This window comes from Pristis pectinata, chromosome 5 (genome assembly GCF_009764475.1).
Source record: "Pristis pectinata isolate sPriPec2 chromosome 5, sPriPec2.1.pri, whole genome shotgun sequence".
NCBI classification, from domain to species: domain Eukaryota; kingdom Metazoa; phylum Chordata; class Chondrichthyes; order Rhinopristiformes; family Pristidae; genus Pristis; species Pristis pectinata.
This window is the reverse complement of record NC_067409.1, coordinates 10,038,192-10,057,455: the sequence shown is the minus strand read 5'-3', so window position 1 is coordinate 10,057,455 and position 19,264 is coordinate 10,038,192. Positions and strand designations below refer to the sequence as shown.

The 19,264-nt window shown below is 45.5% G+C and overlaps 1 protein-coding gene across 3 annotated transcripts in view; it reads right to left on the bottom strand.

Annotated features, from left to right (window-relative positions):
* LOC127570903 (CAP-Gly domain-containing linker protein 4-like) overlaps positions 1–19,264 on the bottom strand; it is an 80,556-nt gene that overhangs the window by 45,207 nt on the left and 16,085 nt on the right. For all 3 annotated transcript variants that reach the window (XM_052016822.1, XM_052016823.1, XM_052016824.1), the window contains exon 2: positions 9,015–9,153. The gene's annotated coding sequence lies outside the window, so the exon portion shown is untranslated. The remainder of the gene's footprint in view (positions 1–9,014; positions 9,154–19,264) is intronic.

Here is a 19,264-nt window from a genome sequence, read left to right as displayed (position 1 = left end):
TCAGCAGCAACCCTCACAAAAACAGAATGTTCTGGAAATACTTGGCAGCTCAGGCCATGAGTGTGGGGGAGAGAAACAGAGTCAACGTTTCAGGTTCCGAGACCCTTCGTCAGAACAACCTTACAGCTGCCCTGCTCTGCAGGTTTTAACTTTTCTTCTCAGAAATGGGTGAAAGATTTGGCATTATAATTCTCTAATACCAGTCCTTCATCCCTTCCCTTCCTCTAATCCCATCACACACCCCAGTCTCACCACTTCTTGTGCTTTCACTATACCTTCCCACCTTCCACTCTCTGATCCCGATTGATCCATCCTTGGGTTCATCAGCTCAGTGAAGTCCAAACCTGACATGATGTTGAGCTCTTCTGCTCCTACACCTCCATGTCCACCTCTTTGGCTGTAAGTCTCCACCCCAGGTCGTGAATCCTACCTCCCATTTCCAAAATTCCTGGTCCACTGGAACCCTCCTCCAGCTTCTTACCCTCTCCAGATCTACTCATCACTCACTACCAGTGTGACACTGACCACCTCAGTTTTTCCACTGCCTTTCCTCACTCTAACCTACCCCCTCTGAACTTGTAGCATTGTGCTCACTTAAGAACCAACCCCATCATGTTATCAAACCTGCTGACAACAGTGGTGCTGCTATAGTTTAGCAAAGCAACCTCTACCTTGCAGCAGCTAAACGTCATCTCCTCAAACCTCCCACTGGACCATGACCCCACCACTGAACATCTGGCCACTGTGTCCCAGAAATCACCACTTCCTCAGAAGACCTACCCGCCACAGCCTTCAGTCTCATGGTTCTCCTAACCCCACACAGCCCACTTGGACCTCTTCCCCAAGATCCATACGCAAGACCATGCTGGTAGACCCAAGATTTCAGCCTGTTCTTGTCCAGCAGAAATTTCTTACTCTCCATCCCAAATTTTTTTTCTTCCCTTGTCTACCTGAGTCACCAATAATGACAATCCCCCACAAGAGAGACTCTAACACTTTGACGTTCAGTGGTACTGTCATTTCCAAGGCCCCATCATCTATACCCCGGGGGTAGCCACTGACCAGAACCTCAGCTGTATAAATACTGTGGTTACTGGATGGGGGCTGGGTATTCCATAGAAAACAGCTACCCGACACTCCACAGTCTTTGGACCATCTAGGGGCATAAGTTTCTCCTATATTCTCATTCTTCTCCGCTAATTGCACCCCTGCCAAAAAGATCAGCTGCAATGAAGAAGTCTTAGCCACCCTCTCAGATAGTATCAACACCGTCAGTGTGATTCAGTTTCTCCTGGTCTCCATTCTGTGTTCCCTTCACTCCTCAGCCTTCTCTGTAACTTAAGACATGTTTGAGTTCTAACCTTCCCAGTTCTGATGAAAGGTGGCTGAGTTGGGATATTAGAAAAGAACAGCACAGGAACAGGCCCTTCGGTCTACTCTGTATCTCCCTCCTGGGTTGCTGCCTGGCAGGCTGAGTCTTTCCAACATTCTCTATATTTTTATATTTGTTCGTATTGAGGATCTGAGTATCACTGGCAAAGCCAATGTTCATTGTCCACCCTTGAATTGTCCTTTGTCGCTTGCTAGGCAATTTCAGCGGGCAGTTAAGAGTCAACCACAATAGTGTGCCTGGAATTGGACAGCACAGTGGCACAGCTGTTGCCTCACTGCTTCAGAGAGCCGAGTTCAATCCTGACCACCACTCCTGTCTGTGTGGAGTTTGCACGTTCTCCCTGTGACCGCCTGGGTTTCCTCTGGGTGCTCAGTTTTCTCCCACATCCAAAGACATGTGCATTCGTAGGTTATCTGGCCATTGTAAATTGGTGTCGGTGTGTAGGTAAGCAGTGGAATCCGGGGGAATTAATAGGAATGTCGGAGAATTAAAAAATGGCATTTGTGTAGGATTAGTGTGAATGGGTCAGTATTAACTCAGTAGGAGGGAGGGCCTGTTTCTATGCTGTGTGACTCTATGACTGTGAATAACATGAAGGGGGAAACAACTATTGACCAGAAACTCAGCTGCAAATCTGGTAGTTGTTGTTTTCCCCAATTCTGAACTATTAAAAAAAATTCAATTCCATAGGTAACTTGAGAGGATTTGATCTCTGCATGGTAGTCCAGTCTTCTGGATAACTTACCTATTGCACCACTGCTACTATATGCTTTAATTAAGGCTAACTGGATAGGTCCATCAAAAAGCCTGCACAGAACCAAAAGGGACAAATGGCCAGCCACGTCTGTCTCCCACCTCCACCCCTCCCTGATTACCCACCCGGCTCCTTCTGCTCATCATCCTTCATCCCTCATCATCCTATCACCTACCGGCCCTTGCCTCACCCCTTCCCCTCTCCTTTTTCTACCGGCCATCTCCCCTCTCCGTCCTCATGCAGGGTCTCAACCCGAAACGTCGACAATTCCTTTCTTCCCACAGATGCTGCCTGACCCATTGAGTTCCTCCAGCAGTCAGTTTTTTTGGGACAAATAGCCCCTTTCCTTCTGTGCTGTAGGCTTTCTATGATCTTCAACAGATGTCACGGGATAAATATGCATAACTCTGCCAATAAACTGAATGTGTTAATCACACTACTGCAAGAAGCCTCTGTGCACAACAAGTCCATCGACATGAGAACAGATGTAAAACCGTGAAGTACGCAAACATGTCTCCAAATCACAATGCCAATGTGGGAAACGTCATTTTGAAAGAATATCAGGAAACTTCCAACATTGTATAATTTCCCGAATTCAAACTGGGATGAGGCCAACTGCAAGCACATGATCACCATCCTGGTCAGTGAAAAACAAATGGAACTAATAACCAAAAGTAACATGAATTTCATGCATTACAAAGTATTTACAGCATGGAGTTCATCTCATTAGGCCTACATCACTGTTTGTGTTCCACATGAAATTTCTCCCAGCCAACCCCATGCCCCCCATTACCAGAAAATTCTCGTCCTTTCTCCCTCTTGTATTTATCAAGCTTCTCCTTAAATATCTCTCCTGCCTCAGCATTTGTGGTGGGGTCCCATATTCTTACCATAATAGAGTCATAGAGTAGTGTCATAGAGTACTACAGCACAGAAACCCATCTAGAAACCCTTCAGCCCATCTAGTCTACATCAACCTTATCTTCTGCCTAGTCCCATCTACCTGCACCCAGACCATATCCCTCCAAACCCCTCCCATCCATGTACCTATCCAAATTTCTCTTAAATGTTACAATTGAACCTGCATCCACCACTTCTGCTGGCAGCTCATTCCACACTCACACCACCCTCTGAGTGAAGAAGTTCCCCTTCAGATTCCCCTTATATAATGGCAGATAGAATTTAATGCAGACAAGTGTGAGGTGTTGCTCTTTGGGAGGACAAACCAGGGTAAGACTTACACAGTGAATGGTAGGGCTCTGAGGTGTGTGGTAGAATAAAGAGACCTGGGAATACAGATCCATAGTTCCTTGAAAGTGGCGTCACAGGTAGATAGAGTCATAAAGAAGAGCTTTTGGCACATTGGTCTTCATAAATCAAGGCACTGAGTACAGAAGTTGGAATGCTATGTCAAAGTTGTACAAGACATTGGTAAGGCCAAATTTGGAGTATTGTGTGCACTGTGTAAGTCTTACTCTGGTTTGTCCTCCCAAAGTGCATCACCTCACACTTCTCTGCAATAAATTCCATCTGCCATTTTTCAGCCCATCTTCCTAGTTGGTCAAGATCACGCTGCAAGCTTTGATGGCCTTCCTCGCCGTCCACTACGTCCCCAATCTTGGTGTCATCTGCAAATTTGTTGATCCAGTTTACCACATTATCGTTAATATAGATGATAAACAACAACGGACCCAGCACCAATCCCTGTGGCACACCACTAGTCACAGGCCTCCAGTCAGAGAGACAACCATCTACTACTACTCTCTGGCTTCTCTCGCTAAGCCAATGTTGAATCCAATTGGCTACCTCATCCTGAATGCCAAGTGACTTAACCTTCTGAAGCAGCCTCCCATGTGGGACTTTGTCAAAGGCCTTGCTAAAGTCCATGTAGACAATATCCACTGCCTTTCCCTCATTGACCTTCTTGGTAATCTCTTCAAAGAACTCTATAAGATTGGTTGGACGTGAGCTACCACACACAAAGCCATGTTGACTATTCCTAATCAGGCCATATCTATCCAAATACTTATATATCCTGTCCCTCAGAATACCTTCCAATAATTTATCCATGACTGACATCAGGCTCACAGGCCTATAATTTCCCAGCTTATTCTTAGAGCCTTTCTTGAACAACAGAACAACATTACCTATCCTCCAGTCCTCCGGCACGTCATCTGTGGCTAAGGAAGTTTTAAATATCTCTGCCAGGGCCCCTGCAATTTCTGCACTAGCCTCCCACAAGGTATGAGGGGACACCTTGTCAGGCCCTGGGGATTTATCCACCTTAATTCACCTCAAGACAGCCAGCACCTCCTCTTCCGTAATCCAGATCCGGTCCATGACCTCACTACTCTTTTTCCTCAGTTCTGTAGTCTCTGTATCTGTCTCCGGAGTAAGTACGGATGCAAAAAATTCATTTAAGATCTCTCCATCTCTTTCGGCTCCATGCATAGATAACCATGCTGATCTTCAAGAGGACCAATCTTGTCCCTTTGCTCCTAATATAGCTATAGAAACCCTTGGGATTCTCTTTCACCCTGTCTGCCAGAGCAACCTCATGTCCTCTTTTTGCCCTCCTGATTTCTCTCTTAAGTGTTCTCTTGCATTTTTTATAGCGAGATTGAGGCTCTTAAGCGCCTCAATCTTGAGTAAAACCTGTATACCCAATTTCCTATTGAGTGGTGTCTGTCTTTTTTATGGCCTCTGTTTATCATCTCCCCTAATAACCGATCATAACCTTAAGGATATCTTTCACGTCACCATCAGTTCTATTTTTAATGCAAAAGAGCCCCCATGATAATAATTATCAAGCCGCAGAGATCATATTGAATGGTGGGGCAGGCTATTTGTGTATCATTATGCACAAACTACACTCACTTCAGGGAGGAGTGGATCAGTTTGCCAATTTACCCTCATTAGGTTCGTCTCCTTCTATGCCTTGCCTATTTTAGTGATTGTCTAAACGTCCCTTAAACATAGTAAATGTATCTGATTCCACCACTTCATCTGGCAACAAGTTCCAGATATCAACCACTCTGTGCAAAAAAATTTCTCCTTAAATCCCCGTTAAAACTCCTTCCTCTCACCTTAATCTTATGCCCTCTTGTTTTTGACTCTAAGGGTCGCCCCTCAGTCTCCCTCATTCCAGGGAACACAAACCCAGCAATACATCCAATCGCTCCCCATAACTAAAGTCTTCCAGTCCAGGCAACATCCTGGTGAATCTCCTCTGCACACTTTCCACGCAACCACAAGTGTGGCGACAGAACTGCACACGATACTCCAAGTAGAGTCTAAGCAGTGTTTCGTAAAGTTGCAATATAACATTCCAACTTTTATATTCTATGCCCTGACCTACGGAGGCACACAGAAGTCCAGCATAAACAATAGAAGGATTGCCCAGCTCCCAAACTTCCTCTCTCCCCCCTCCCCCAACCTACCCCCTCCTACTGTCAAGTACTTCCTGCCCCGCACTCGACAGAGACCATGGGCCCCACATTGACCTTCTCAGCCACCTCAGAACTGGAGCCAATTATCCTCAACCACAAGGACTACCCCAGAAGTAGGTGGAGGCAGAAACCATGACCACATTTAAAAAAGACCGTGATCTTTAGGGCTGTGGAACATGAGCATCAGCCTATTTTTAATGCAGAAGAGCCTAAATGATATGGTAATAATGCCAAAATGGAATTAACCATTTCTGTCTGGCTGTGTTACTGTGGCACAGGTTAACTCTCAGTTGCAAATTAATGCGATTCTTTCAATTGGATAGCAAAAGTAAAACCAGAACAATAATCTCAGAAACACAAGGGACAACTAGGCAACTTTTAGCATCCAAAATAGTGCTAGGTGAGGACAGCTGATTGACTATTTGAAATGAAAGAAAGATTCTGCAACCTTCAGGTGATGGGGTTGGCATTCCGTGGAGTGGGAAAGCATCTCCATCCGAACCGACTTCTCAGCATGATATCGCTCCCCAAGCTGCCAATTTAACTATTATTGTAGATTATTTGTACACTGCAAAATCTAACCTCGCTGGAGATGGGAACAATGCATCAGGAACACTTAGTGCTCATTAAGAAGCTTTTAATGGATCACGCCACTGGCAAGTTAAATCAACGTTACCCTTACGGTTCTTTTTCGCACATATTCTCTCTGCTATTGAATGAATGTCATTTTTATATGGGTCCCTTGTCAAGCGGTCAGTCACATGCACGACAGTTCACCAGATACCTGGAGGTGATTAAGGCTCCCATTTCTATTCAAATCCAGGTAACCTTACCTTACTCCTGGTGAGAGAATCTCCTGGAATTCGAGCTAGCATCCCACAAAGTAACTGCGTGATATGCTCCTCTAAAAAATCTGAATAGCCTTTTATAAATCTTCACTGACACAAAAGCAAAAGTCAGCTATTTGGAGTTAAACATTAACAAAAGGTGCCTGACATTATACTGTTTCTAATCACGTCGCATTGGCCCCCTCAACAATTCCTTCTGCTGTCTGGTCCCAATTCAGCTTGGGGTTCACAACCTTAGCAGGCTTCCAATTGGTCATTGCGAGGTTGGCTGTGAACTGTCAGATAATTCTTCACCCAATGGACTATGAAGACAGTCATTGAATATGTTCAAGGCGGAGACAGATTTTTGGACTAGAGGGGAACCTATGGGGATGGGAAACAGAAAGGGAAGTGGAGGCTAAGGTCAAGATCAAATAAGCCTCAGTCTTACTGAATGGTGGATCAACTTCAAAGAGCCATATGGAGAGACAAGAAACTGCAGATGCTGGAAGCCAGAGCTATGAACAATCTGCTGTAAGAACTCAGCAGGTCAAACAGCATCTGTTGGGGGAAAGGAACTGTTGACATTTCCACCTGAAACGTCGACAATTCCTTTCCTCCCACAGATGCTGCTCAACCCACTGAGTTCCTTCGAAGAGCCATGTACCTCCTGCTCCTACTTCTGATGTTTACTGTCCCCCTGACTACACCAGGGAGAACCAAAATAAAAACATCAACCAGAATCTTTTTCTCCTGGATTTCTGTGACAGTTTGTGGAAATTCCATGTGACTGTGTTCATGGTACTGACAGCACCAGGACCCATGATTGTACTCTATCATCAGGTTGTGATTACGATGATAGACACAGGCTTGCTGTCATATGTTTGTCTTCTTTCTCCCAGTTAAGTAATACATTGGGCTAATAGTTAATTACATTATACATCAATACAATTTGATGTCTGATGAGAATCCTTTTATCTTGTTTCTACATCACATCCGGGAAAAAAATACTGTGTGGAGAAACAGGGGAAGTAGATTTAATAATTGCTTCTGAAAGAGAATAGTGTAAGTACGTGGAGGAGAAATCTCTGCAGTATTGTGGGGAAGAAGGAAGCTGGAAAGCTCTTTCAAAGAGTCATACAGCATGGAAACAGGTCCTTTGCCCCAACTGGTCCATGCCGACCAAGATTCCCATCTAAGCTGGTACCACTTCCACTTTTTTGGCCCATATCCCTCTAAACCTTTCCTATCCATGTATCTGTTCAAGTACCTTTTAAATATTGTTAATGTACCTGCCTCAACCACTTCCTCTGGCAGCTCAGTCCATAAACTGACCACCCTCTGGGTAAAAAAAGTTGCCCCTCAGGTTCCTATTATATCCCTCCCCTATCACCTTAAACCTTTGCCCTCTAGTTCTTGATTCCCCAACCCTGGGAAAAAGACTGTGTGCATTCACCCTATCAATACCCCTCATAATTTTATACATCTCTATAAGATCACCCCTCATTCTCCTACACACCAAATGAAAACAGTCCCAACCTGCTCAACCTCTCTCCATAACTCAGTCCCTCGAGTCCCGGCAACATCATTGTAAATCTCCTCTGCGCTCTTTCCAGCTTAATGGCATCTGTCCTATAGCAGGGTGACCAAAACTGAACACAGTGTTCAAAATGAGTCCTCAGCAATCTCTTGTACAACTGCAACATAACATCCCAAGCAAATATTCACTTGGACCTCTCTCTACTTTTTATGTACTTATAGAAGCTCTCATTGTCAAATTTTCAGAATTTATCCCAATTTTCAGGCCTACCTCTAGAACTTTGCCACCATAGATCTTCCCCTTCAATCTAATACCCTCCTTAGTTTCTTCGGGTCAGCCATGGTTGATTCACCCCCTACTCAACCTCGATGTAGAATAGTTCCTCCTAATTGGGATACACTTTTATCAGGAGTCGTGAAATCTCTCCTTAAATGTGATGTGTATCTCCCTGTTGCCAGTCACATCAACACCCCCTCCCACACTATCACTGATATGTCAGTCTTCGGCCTCCTCCACTGCCAGGAGAATTCCGAGTGCAAACTGGAGGAGCAGCACCTCATTTTCCATCTTGGGACCTTGCAGCCTAACGGCATGAACATTGAATTTTAAGTAATCCCCACACCCCTTCCCCACAATCCCCCCCCCCCCCCACAATGCTTCCTCTCTTCCCCTTCCTAGCCTCTTTTTCTTCTACTTTTTTTTCCTTTCTCTCCTTACCTTTGATCCATCCCCCGGTGGATCTGCTCTCCCCACCTCCCCTGCACCTGCCCATCACTGTCTCTTCCCTGCATCTACCTATCACCACCTTGTGCCCACCCTACCTCCCCTCTTTTGTCCACCTATCACTGCTCTGCTTTTCCCTCCTATATATTGGGCTTCCCCTTTTCTTATCTTCAGTCCTGAAGAAGGGTCCTGACCCGAAACGTTGACCGCCTGCTTTTCTTCACGGATGCTGCCTGGCCTGCTGAGTTCCTCCAGCATCGTGTCTTCCATCTAGATTCCGGTATTCCTTTGTTTCTCATTCAATGTCTGCCCAGCTGCCACTACTCACCTCCACTTGATCTTCAGGAGATTGGCAACGTCAGCACAAAGTGGGACCACACCCTTCCGAGAACTCCTGACAACGAATGCCACTGCTTTTGATGCAATTTCCTTATCTTCGTCACCGCCATCTATTTCTGAGCCGCTTCCTGAAAGGAGAGATTCAAGGAACATGAAAAACTTCAGTAACTGAGTTGTCACTTCGGGCTGGCTGGGGACAGAATTGTGAACTACCGGCTCTTTAGTGGTGCATACACATGAAAGGTGTCTCCACAGGAGCAACTCTGAACTATGGTCTCTTGAGGTACATGGGCGATGGTGGGGAGTCTTTGTTACTGACCAGAAATTGGTCTAAGCAGTTCAACAATGTCCGATTTCTGAAACTGATGAAGGTCATACACCTTTCGTAACTTCAGGATGCTCCCAAAGAGTTTTGCAGACAATGAAGTGTAGTTACTTGTGGGAAATATGACAACCAGGACATTCACAGCAAGCTCCCTCAAACATCAAAGCACTACTGACCAGATAACCATTTTATAAAATGGTATACATAAAACAGTACAGCACAGGAACAGGCCCTTCGGCCCACCAACCTGCACTGTCCACAATGCCATTCTAAACTGATCCCATCTGCCTGCATATGGTCGGTATCCCTCTGTTCGCTGCCCGTCCAGGTGTCTGTCTAAATGCCTCTCAAACGTTGCTGTTGTATCTGCTTCTACCAGCACGTTCCAGGTACTGACCACTCTCTGTATGAAAAAACCCGCCTCACTAATCTCCTTTAAACTATCCCCCTGTCGCCTTAAACCTATGCCCTCTGGTATTTAACATTTCCACAGGGTTAAAGACCCTAACTATGTACCCTATCTATGCCTCTCATAATTTTATTTATAGCTTACAGGTCACCCCTCAGCCTTTGACTGCAGAGAAAACAATCCAAGTTTGTCCAACCTCTTCTTATAGCTAATCCTCTCTAATCCAGACAACATCCTGGTGAACCTCTTCAGCAACCTCTCCAAAGCCTCCCTACAGTGTGGCGACCAGAACTGCACACAATACTCCAAATGTGGCCGAACCAAATTTTTATACAGCTGCAACATGACTTGCCATGAGCGTGACACTATTACAGCGCCAGCGACCCAGGTTCTATTCCGGCCACTGTCTGTAAGGAGTTTGTATGTTCTCCCTGTGCCTGCGTGGGTTTTCTCTGGGTGCTCCAGTTTCCTCCCACATTCCAAAGACGTACAGGTTAGGAAGTTGTGGGCATGCTATGTTGGCGCCGGAAGAGTGGCGACACTTGCAGGCTGCCCCCAGAACACTCTACACAAAAGGTGCATTTCACTGTGTGTTTCGATGTACACGTGACTAATAAATAAATCTTGTTTTATCTTATACTCAATGCCCCGACTGATGAAGGCACACATGCCGTATACCTTCTTTACCACCCTACCTACTTGTGTTGTCACTTTCAGGAAGGTATGGACTTGCACCCCAAGATCATGTACATACCTCTGTACATATGTCTGAATTGGCATCAACAAGGCTGCCAGGGAGAACACTCACAACCTTCTTTGAGATAGTGCCAAGGGATCATTTGTGTTTAACATGTCAACTCAAGTAAAACAAATAGAACCAGAACTTCCTCAGTGTTTCAGCTGGAGCACCAACCTAAATTTAGGCTCTGGGGTGGGATAAACACAATCTTTTGACTCAGAAGCAAGGATGCTAGCAGTGATACCAATAAGATCAAGTCAAATAAATAACTTGTTGCTTGGAGAGGATTGGTAGATCCCAGTGAAAACACAAGTATCTCCTAAGTAGGAAACATGGGTTCAGATCTTGTCAACCAAAGACTGAAACCTAGGCTATTGCAGTTCGGATGGCCATCCACATGGTACACATACTCACCACAAGTACAGGAACACCAAGTCATTCATTCCCTAGCCCTGCTCTGATTTTCAATGAGATCATTGCTGACCCTTACCCAGTTTCATTTACCTCTTTAATCTCTTTGATACCTTTGATATTCACCCAAGAAAATCTTCAAACCCAGTGCTGAATACAGCAACTGAAACGTTTTCAGAATGGAAAAACTTTGATCTCTGCTTTCTATTCTGCAAAAAAAAAGTCTTTCCTGCTTTCTCCCTGAAATGGTCTAAAATTCAGCCACTTGCTCTTGACTCTCTGCAGTTTCCCTGCATCTATCCCTCTGGATACTCCTGACATCTTCGCTCTTGATAAAAAAATACAAGCCAAGTTCCACAATAACCATCCGAGCCCAAGTATAATTAGTCTACAACTGGGATGATCCCTCCCCAGTCCTCACCATTGCACAGTGTCCGGGAAGTCATCAAGGGAACCCACTTCACCAAAGTGGTCTGTTCCAAGCCGGACCACAAGTACACCATCAACTACCGTACATTGAGTGGTCTTAGTCCTGCCTGGTTAGTACAAGTTATAAAACCACAGCACCGCTCTCCACAGCTGGGGGGAGGGGAGGGGGAAGGAGTGGGGTTGGCAAGAGAGTAGGGGGGGAGAGGGTGGGAGGAGAGACGGGTGGGAGAGGGGGGGTAGGGGACAGGGGTGGGGGAGTGGGGAGGGCGGATGAAAAGGGGGAGGGGGAGACAGGGGAGAGGGAGAGGGGGAGGAGGAGGGGGAAGGAGGAGAGAAGGGGAGAGGGGAGGGGGGAGCGGGAGAGGGGGAGAGAGGGAGGAGGGGAGAGGAGGGATGGGGAGGGGGGAGAGAGGGGGGGCAAAGGGGGGCAGGGAGAGGGAATGAGTGCTGCACACAAAACCTAAGATTAGCAAAAATCATTCCAGAAAACATCTGCTGCTGGAAACATCTTCCTTTGCTACCTCAGATGCACAAATTCCAATGGGCTCCTGGCTTATCCCCCTCATTCCTCATAAATTTCAGCTCATCCACAACCGAAAATATTAACTACACTTAAAACCTGCAGCTGCCAAAGTGGGTTTTGCACTCTCATCCCCGGACTACTTTGTCCAGACTGATGCATTACTAATTCAGTAATATTAACCACTGCCATATGACTATGATTCTTGAAAACATCGCAGTTGTACTGCAGAATTGCATCCAATACAACCACAAGCAAAAAAAAAGGAAAACTGGCCAGCTCAGTCCAATCGACACAAAGTGGAACAGATCCATTCTGGTCCATCTACATCCCCGTTATCATCAGCAAGCTGTTCTCAGGTGTTGGTGATTTTGTTATGATGGGGCATTTGCTTCTCAATACCCGCCTCATTTATGCTCAGTTTGGATTCTGCCAGGACCACTCAGCTCCAGACCCTGTTGTACCCTTGGCCCAAACATGAACCAGGGAGCCAAGGTGAAAGTGACATTAAGGCAGCATTTGACCCAGTGTGGTATCTAGGAGACCTGGTAACACAAGTCAATGGGCATCAGCAGAATGTCTCCACTAGGTACATTCACATTAAAGGTTGTTGGAGGTCAACCATCTCAGTCCCTGGACGTCACTCCAAAAATTCCTCAGAGCTGTACCCTAGGCTCAATAAACTAGCATTTATTGTCCTTCCCTATGTGCTCCTGACCTGAGACAGTGGAATAATCAACATCATGTCAGATACAGACCAGCCCAGGTGAGGATGACAGATGGGTTTACAACCCCGCAGCAGATTCATAGTCAACATTATTGATGCTGTCTTTTTATGAGTATGCCACCACCATCACAGACTTTATCAGCAAGTGTGTGGAGGACTGTGTACCAAAGAGGACAATACGGGTGTTCCCAAACAGGAAGCCATGGATGAACCGGGAGATCCACTCCCTACTGAAGGAGAAGACTGCTGCACACAAATCTGGTGATCCTGATCTGTACAAGAAATCAAGGTATGACCTTCAGAAAGCTATCAGGGATGCCAAGAGGCAATACCGACTCAAAATAGAGTCCCAGACCAGCTGTCAGTTATGGCAGGGCTTACATGCCATAATAGGCTACAAGACGAAGTCGGGCTGCATAGCTAACAACAGTGCATCCCTTCCGGATGAACTTAACGCATTCTATGCACGTTTTGAACAGAAGGGAGGTGGATTGTCACCATCCACCCTGACAGCCACCAATGAAGCTGAACCTGTGATCACAGTGGAGGACGTAAGATCAGTCTTCCGGAGAGTGAACATGAGGAAAGCACCTGGCCCAGATGGTGTCCCAGGCCGCGTGCTCAGATCTTGTGCTGATCAGCTGGCAGAAGTATTTGCAGACATATTTAACCTCTCCCCGCTTCAAGCTCAGGTTCCCAACAGTTTTAAGAAGACCACTATCATCCCGGTACCAAAGAAAAGCAAGGTAACATGCCTCAATGACTACCGACCAGTGGCTCTGACATCCACCACCATGAAGTGCTTTGAGAGGTTGGTCATGGCACGCATCAACTCCAGCCTCCCAGACCTGGACCCACTGCAATTCGCCTATCGCCGAAACAGGTCTACAGCGGACGCCATCTCCCTGGCCCTACACTCAACTCTGGAGCATCTGGACAGTAAAGACTATTGTTTATTGACTACAGCTCTGCCTTCGATACAATAATTCCAAGTAAGCTGGTTACCAAACTCCAAGACCTAGGACTCAACACCTCCCTCTGTAACTGGATCCTTGACTTTCTAACAAACAGACCGCAATCAGTGAGGATAGGCAGCAATTCCTCCGGCATGATTATTCTCAACACTGGTGCCCCACAAGGCTGTGTCCTCAGCCCTATACACTCATGACTGTGTGGCCAGATTCTGCTCGAACTCCATCTACAAGTTTGCAGATGACGCCGCCGTTGTAGGCCGTATCTCAAACAGCGATGAATTGGATAGAGATAGAGAGCTTAGTGGAATGGTGTTATGACAACAACCTTGCCCTCAATGTCAACAAAACAAAAAAGCTGGTCATTGACTTCAGGAAAGGGGGCGGTGTACATGCACCTGTCTACATCAATGGTGCTGAGGTCAAGAGGGTTGAGAGCTTCAAGTTCCTGGGAGTGAACATCACCAATAGTCTGTCCTGGTCAAATCACATAGAAGCCACAGCCAAGAAAGCTCACCAGTGCCTCGACTTCCTCAGGAGGCTAAAGAAATTTGGTTTATCCCCTTTGACTCTCACCAACTTTTACAGATGCACCATAGAAAGCATCCTATCTGGATGTATCATGGCTTGGTACGGCAACTGCTCTGCCTAGGGCCACAAAAAACTGCAGAGAGTTGTGGACACAGCCCAGCGCATTACGGACACCAGCCTCCCCTCCTTGGACTTTTGTCTTTACCTCTCGCTGTCTTGGTGAAGCAGCCAGCATAATCAAAGACCCCATCCACCCGGGACATTCTCTCTTCTCTCCTCTTCCATCAGGTAGAAGATACAGGAGCCTGAAGGCACGTACCACCAGACTTAAGGACAGCTTCTACCCTACTGTGATAAGACTACTGAACAGTTCCCTTACACAATGAGATGGACTATGACCTCATGATCTACCTTGTTGTGACCTTGCACCTTATTGCATTGCACTTTCTCTGTAGCTGTGACACTTTAGTCTGTACTGTTATTGTTTTTACCTGTACTAACTCAATGTAACTGCAGTGTAATGAATTGACCTGTACAATCGGTTTGTAAGACAAGCTTTTCACTGTACCTCAGTACAAGTGACAATAATAAACCAATACCAATACCAATTTCAATTTAATTGAATTATTTGAATTTAAATCCCGCTGTGGTGGGATTCAAATGTGTCCAGGTCAATGGACCAACGTTCGCCACATTCCCTGATGATACAAGAGGAGGCCATTCAGCCTATCAAGTATATGCCAACTCTCAGAGCAATCCTAACCCACCCCCTCCCCACCCCCACTTATTTCCCTGTAAACCAACATGATCACAAGAAGAACAGGCAAACTGCACAGAGACAGCATCAGAGGTCAGGATTGAACCCAGGTGACTGGAGCACTACTGCTGTGCCAATGTGTCACCTAAACAGTGCATATCTGGGTTACCCTCAACAGTACCCTACATTATAGTCACCATCACGTTGCTGAATGGAAGTTTCTTCATGAAGAGCAGTCAATGTCATAAATATAGACAGATTTGAAACAAAAAATTATACTGGATTTTCACAACTAGACCACATGGCTCCCACCCCAGTCTCATCTATGAACAATGTGCACTGTTGAATCCTAGAGCAACATCAACTTGTCTGCCCAATGCCTCATGAAGTTCAGTAACATTCCCCATTGCCCTTCCACTCCAGTAAATGTGATACTTAGGGCTGATGCAGTTAACAATTGTACTTGACTTAGTAACTTTATTTACAAATAATGAACATAGGACAGTATAGTACAGGAACAGGCCCTCTAGCCCACGATGTTGCGCTGAACTAATTAAACTAATAATTAAAAGCCTACAAAATGAGTTCCTTCTACCTACACAATGTCTTTATCCCTCCATTCTCTGCACATTCACGTGTCTATCTAAGAGCCTCTTAAACATCTCTGTTGTATCTGCCTCCACCACCATCCCTGGCAGCTCATTCCAGGCACCCACCACTATCTGTGTAAAACAATTGCCCCGCACATCTCCTTTGAACTTACTCCCTCCCACCCTAAACCCATGCCCTCTAGTGGAAAGGAAAGTTGGAAAGGAAAATCTGCCACAATTCCTTGGCGCGGTTGCCTTCATTGGTCAGGACACTGAGTAAAGGAGTTAGGGCATCATGTTACAGCTGTACAAATGTTGGCAAGACCACACTTGGAGTATTGTGTGCAGTTCTGTTCACCTAGCTATAGGAAAGATGTCATTAAGCTGGAGGGGGTGCAGAAAAGATTCACAAAGGTGTTACTGGCACTGGAGGACTTGAGTTATAAGGAGAAGCTGGATAGGCCGGGGCTTGTCTCCCTGCAATGTAGGAGGTTGAGGGGCGACCTTATAGAGGTGCATAAGATCAAGAGGGGCATGAATAAGATGGATGGTCACTTTCTTTTTCCCAGGGTAGGGGAGTCTAAAACTAGAGGGCACAGGTTTAAGGTGAGAAGGGAAGATTTTAAAGGGGACTTGAGGGGCAACTTCTTCCACATAGAGGGCGATGGGTATGTGGAACGAGCTGCCACAGCAAATGGTAGAGGCGGATACAATTACAATGTTTAAAAGACAATTGGACAGGTACATGGATAGGAAAGGTTTAGAGGGATATGGGCCAAATGCAGGCAAATGGGACTGGCTCAGTTAGGCAACCTGGTCAACATGGACGAGTCGGGCCAAAGGGCCTGTTTCTCTGATGGATAACACTGTGACTCTAAACCCAGTGTGTGAACTGCCTTAGAGAAATTAACATCTGGCACACAACTAGCAGAAGTGAATACAACTCCTACCTCAGTTCAACGACTAAATACATGCCTTAACCCAGTGAGTTAATAACAGACCTGAATTTTAATCAACCCTAATTGCAACGTGGCCACACCTCAAGAGCGCTCCACATTGATGAATGCTCCGCAGTTCTCAGTGGCTGTTTTTACACTGTTTTTACCTCCATAGCTGACAATCAGAAGCACTATCAATCAATACACAAAGGAAACCCAAGCTCTTTCCCTGAAATCTTTAAAAAGCTCACAGGCTTTAACAACTCCCCCAGAAGCTGTTCCTCTGCTAGTGCATGGCTCCCTTGGCAATACACAGGCATCAGGACTGGGCCCACTTGGTAGCTCATTAGAGATAATTTTTGCCCTGATATAGTTAAACAGGATAATAAAAGAAAAACAAAATCAAGCCCACAGACAAGTGTTCTTTTTAGAAGCATTGTGATACTTTCCAAAAACATTTAAGTTGCAACGCTGTCTACCAGTTTCATTTCTCCACAGGTGCTGACAGCAAGATTCTAGAATTACTGGCCCAAATTACACAGAAATCCTTCTAACTGAGTTTGGAAGGAGTTTATTGACGTCATTAAAGTTATAAAAACAAGGTTAGCGTATGTGGGTCAGCTAATTAACCCTTTCCTTAACTAGGAACTATCACCAGTCGGTAGTACTGGATTAATCACAAAGAGACAATCCAAGCTCTGGTACAGGAGCGGAGTACCTGGGTTTTGATTTTCTTCAGGAAACCCATGAGATTAGATTAGTTTATTGTCACATACACCACATTGCGATTAAATTCCCTGCTCGTGTGAAGCTCGCAGAGTGAACAGTACTAATAAATAGTAAATACAGCAATAAATACAGCAATGAGTGCAAAATGGTGCAAATATTTTAGTGCAATCTGAAGTAGTGCAAAAAGAAATGCTGGTGACAATAACAGGATAACCGAGAGAGGTAGAGTAAAGAGTCAAGAGTCCAAGAACGTGGCAGCACCATCGGGAAGGGGTGTGAAAGAGGTGATGGGTTCAGAAGTCTGATGGCAGTGGGGAAGAAGTCTGGATGCCCAGGTTTCCAAGCTCCTGTATCTTCTCCCAGAGGTATAAGAGAGAAAGGGGAATGGCCAGGGTGGCAGGCATCCTTGATGATGCTACTAGCCTTCCTGACGCTACACACCGTAAAGATGGACTGGATGGAAATGCAACCCATCAGAATGGTTTCTGTAGCACATCTGTAGAAGTTCGAGAGAATCCTTGTGGACAAGCCAAATCTTCCCAGTGATGACAGTGGCCACGCTAAATCGGGTTCAAATCCTCTGGAAGTGGCTCAGCATCCGTTACATGCCCGTGATGCTTCAGCAAGTAAGCTTTTCATTGCACCTGTGCATACATGTACTTCTGCATATGACAATAAACTTGACTTTGATGTGACCTTACCTTAAGCCATTGTGGGACATCCATAACCTCCAACCTGCTGCCCACCTGAAGAACCAATTCATGCAGCCATGTATAAATTTTACAGGCTATACCATGAACTGAACAATTTAAGATATGGAAGGGCACTGTCAGGACTGAAAGGTAGAAAAGATTCTGCATGCTATAAACTACTGATGAGCAACACCATGCCTGGACTTTAACATAGTATAAAAGAATGAAGGAGAGAAGGACTGTGCAGGCACAATCCCAATACTGAACTGCTGGGGGACAATCATTCTGAGTGTCAAGGTCACTCCAAGGTCCTTCCCCATCCCTATCAATACAGAAGCTTTCAGCTGAACAACACTGCAAAGTTCTCCTGACATCAGCTGGGACTCCGCGGTAACATACTGGTTTTCAAAACCCTCATTAACACACACTCCCTAATTGTTCCAGGCCAGTGACCTTAGAACTTTTCCATTTCTCCCACTGGTAGCTATGCCTTCAGCTTCTGAGGCTCCAAAGTATGGAATACCCTTCCTAAATCTCCGTCCCTCCACCTTTACCACATTACCAATCAACCCCCACATTCACCACATTTTTTTTGACCAGCTGCCCAAAAAGCTGCTTGCATAATTTGCTGTCAAATTTTCTTTGATGACATCGATACAAAGCCCCTTGGAACATTTTGATGTGTTGAAGATATCAGTTCACATTGGTGTTCTTGCAACTGTAAAGACAAAAACATTGCCATGGGAAAAATCAACATGGAAAAGTCTCAAGGACCTCACCAAGGCTCTTTTCAGACAGTACCTAACAGCCTAACACATCACTTGCACATCCCTCCCCACCATCAGTAGTATCTACAGGAGGCGCTACCTCAAGAAGGCAACATCCGTCATCAAAGATCCCCACCATCTGGGCCATGCCATCTTCTCACAGCTACCATCAGGCAGGAGGTACAGAAGCCTGAAGTCCCACACCACCAGGTTCAAGAACAGCTACTTCCCTTCAACCATTCTGTTCTTGAACCAACCAGCACAACCCTAATTACTAGAATTTAGCAACACTATGACCACTTTGATCACTTTACACTAAAATGGACTTTGTTTTTGTTCTAATTGTGTTCTTTCTTGTAAAAATTGTGTATAATTTATGTTTAATTTATGTTTTTCTAGAGAATGCTGCTTATCTGATGCTATGTGCCTGTGATGCTGCTGCAAGTAAGTTTTTAATTATACCCGTGCAGACATGTACTTGTGCATATGACAATAAACTCACTTTGACCTTGACAACCTGACAACCCCCAACCAACAGGAACCACTGTATCCAGGCTAACCTAAAGTCCATCATAATAAACACCTGTGAGGAAAACAGCTGGAGTGATTTAATGAGAATGGGGAGGAGGACCAGGAGCTAATTATCCCCCCAAACACACAGCATTCTTGGATTGGAAGCTTCACCATATGTCTAGGAAACTGAA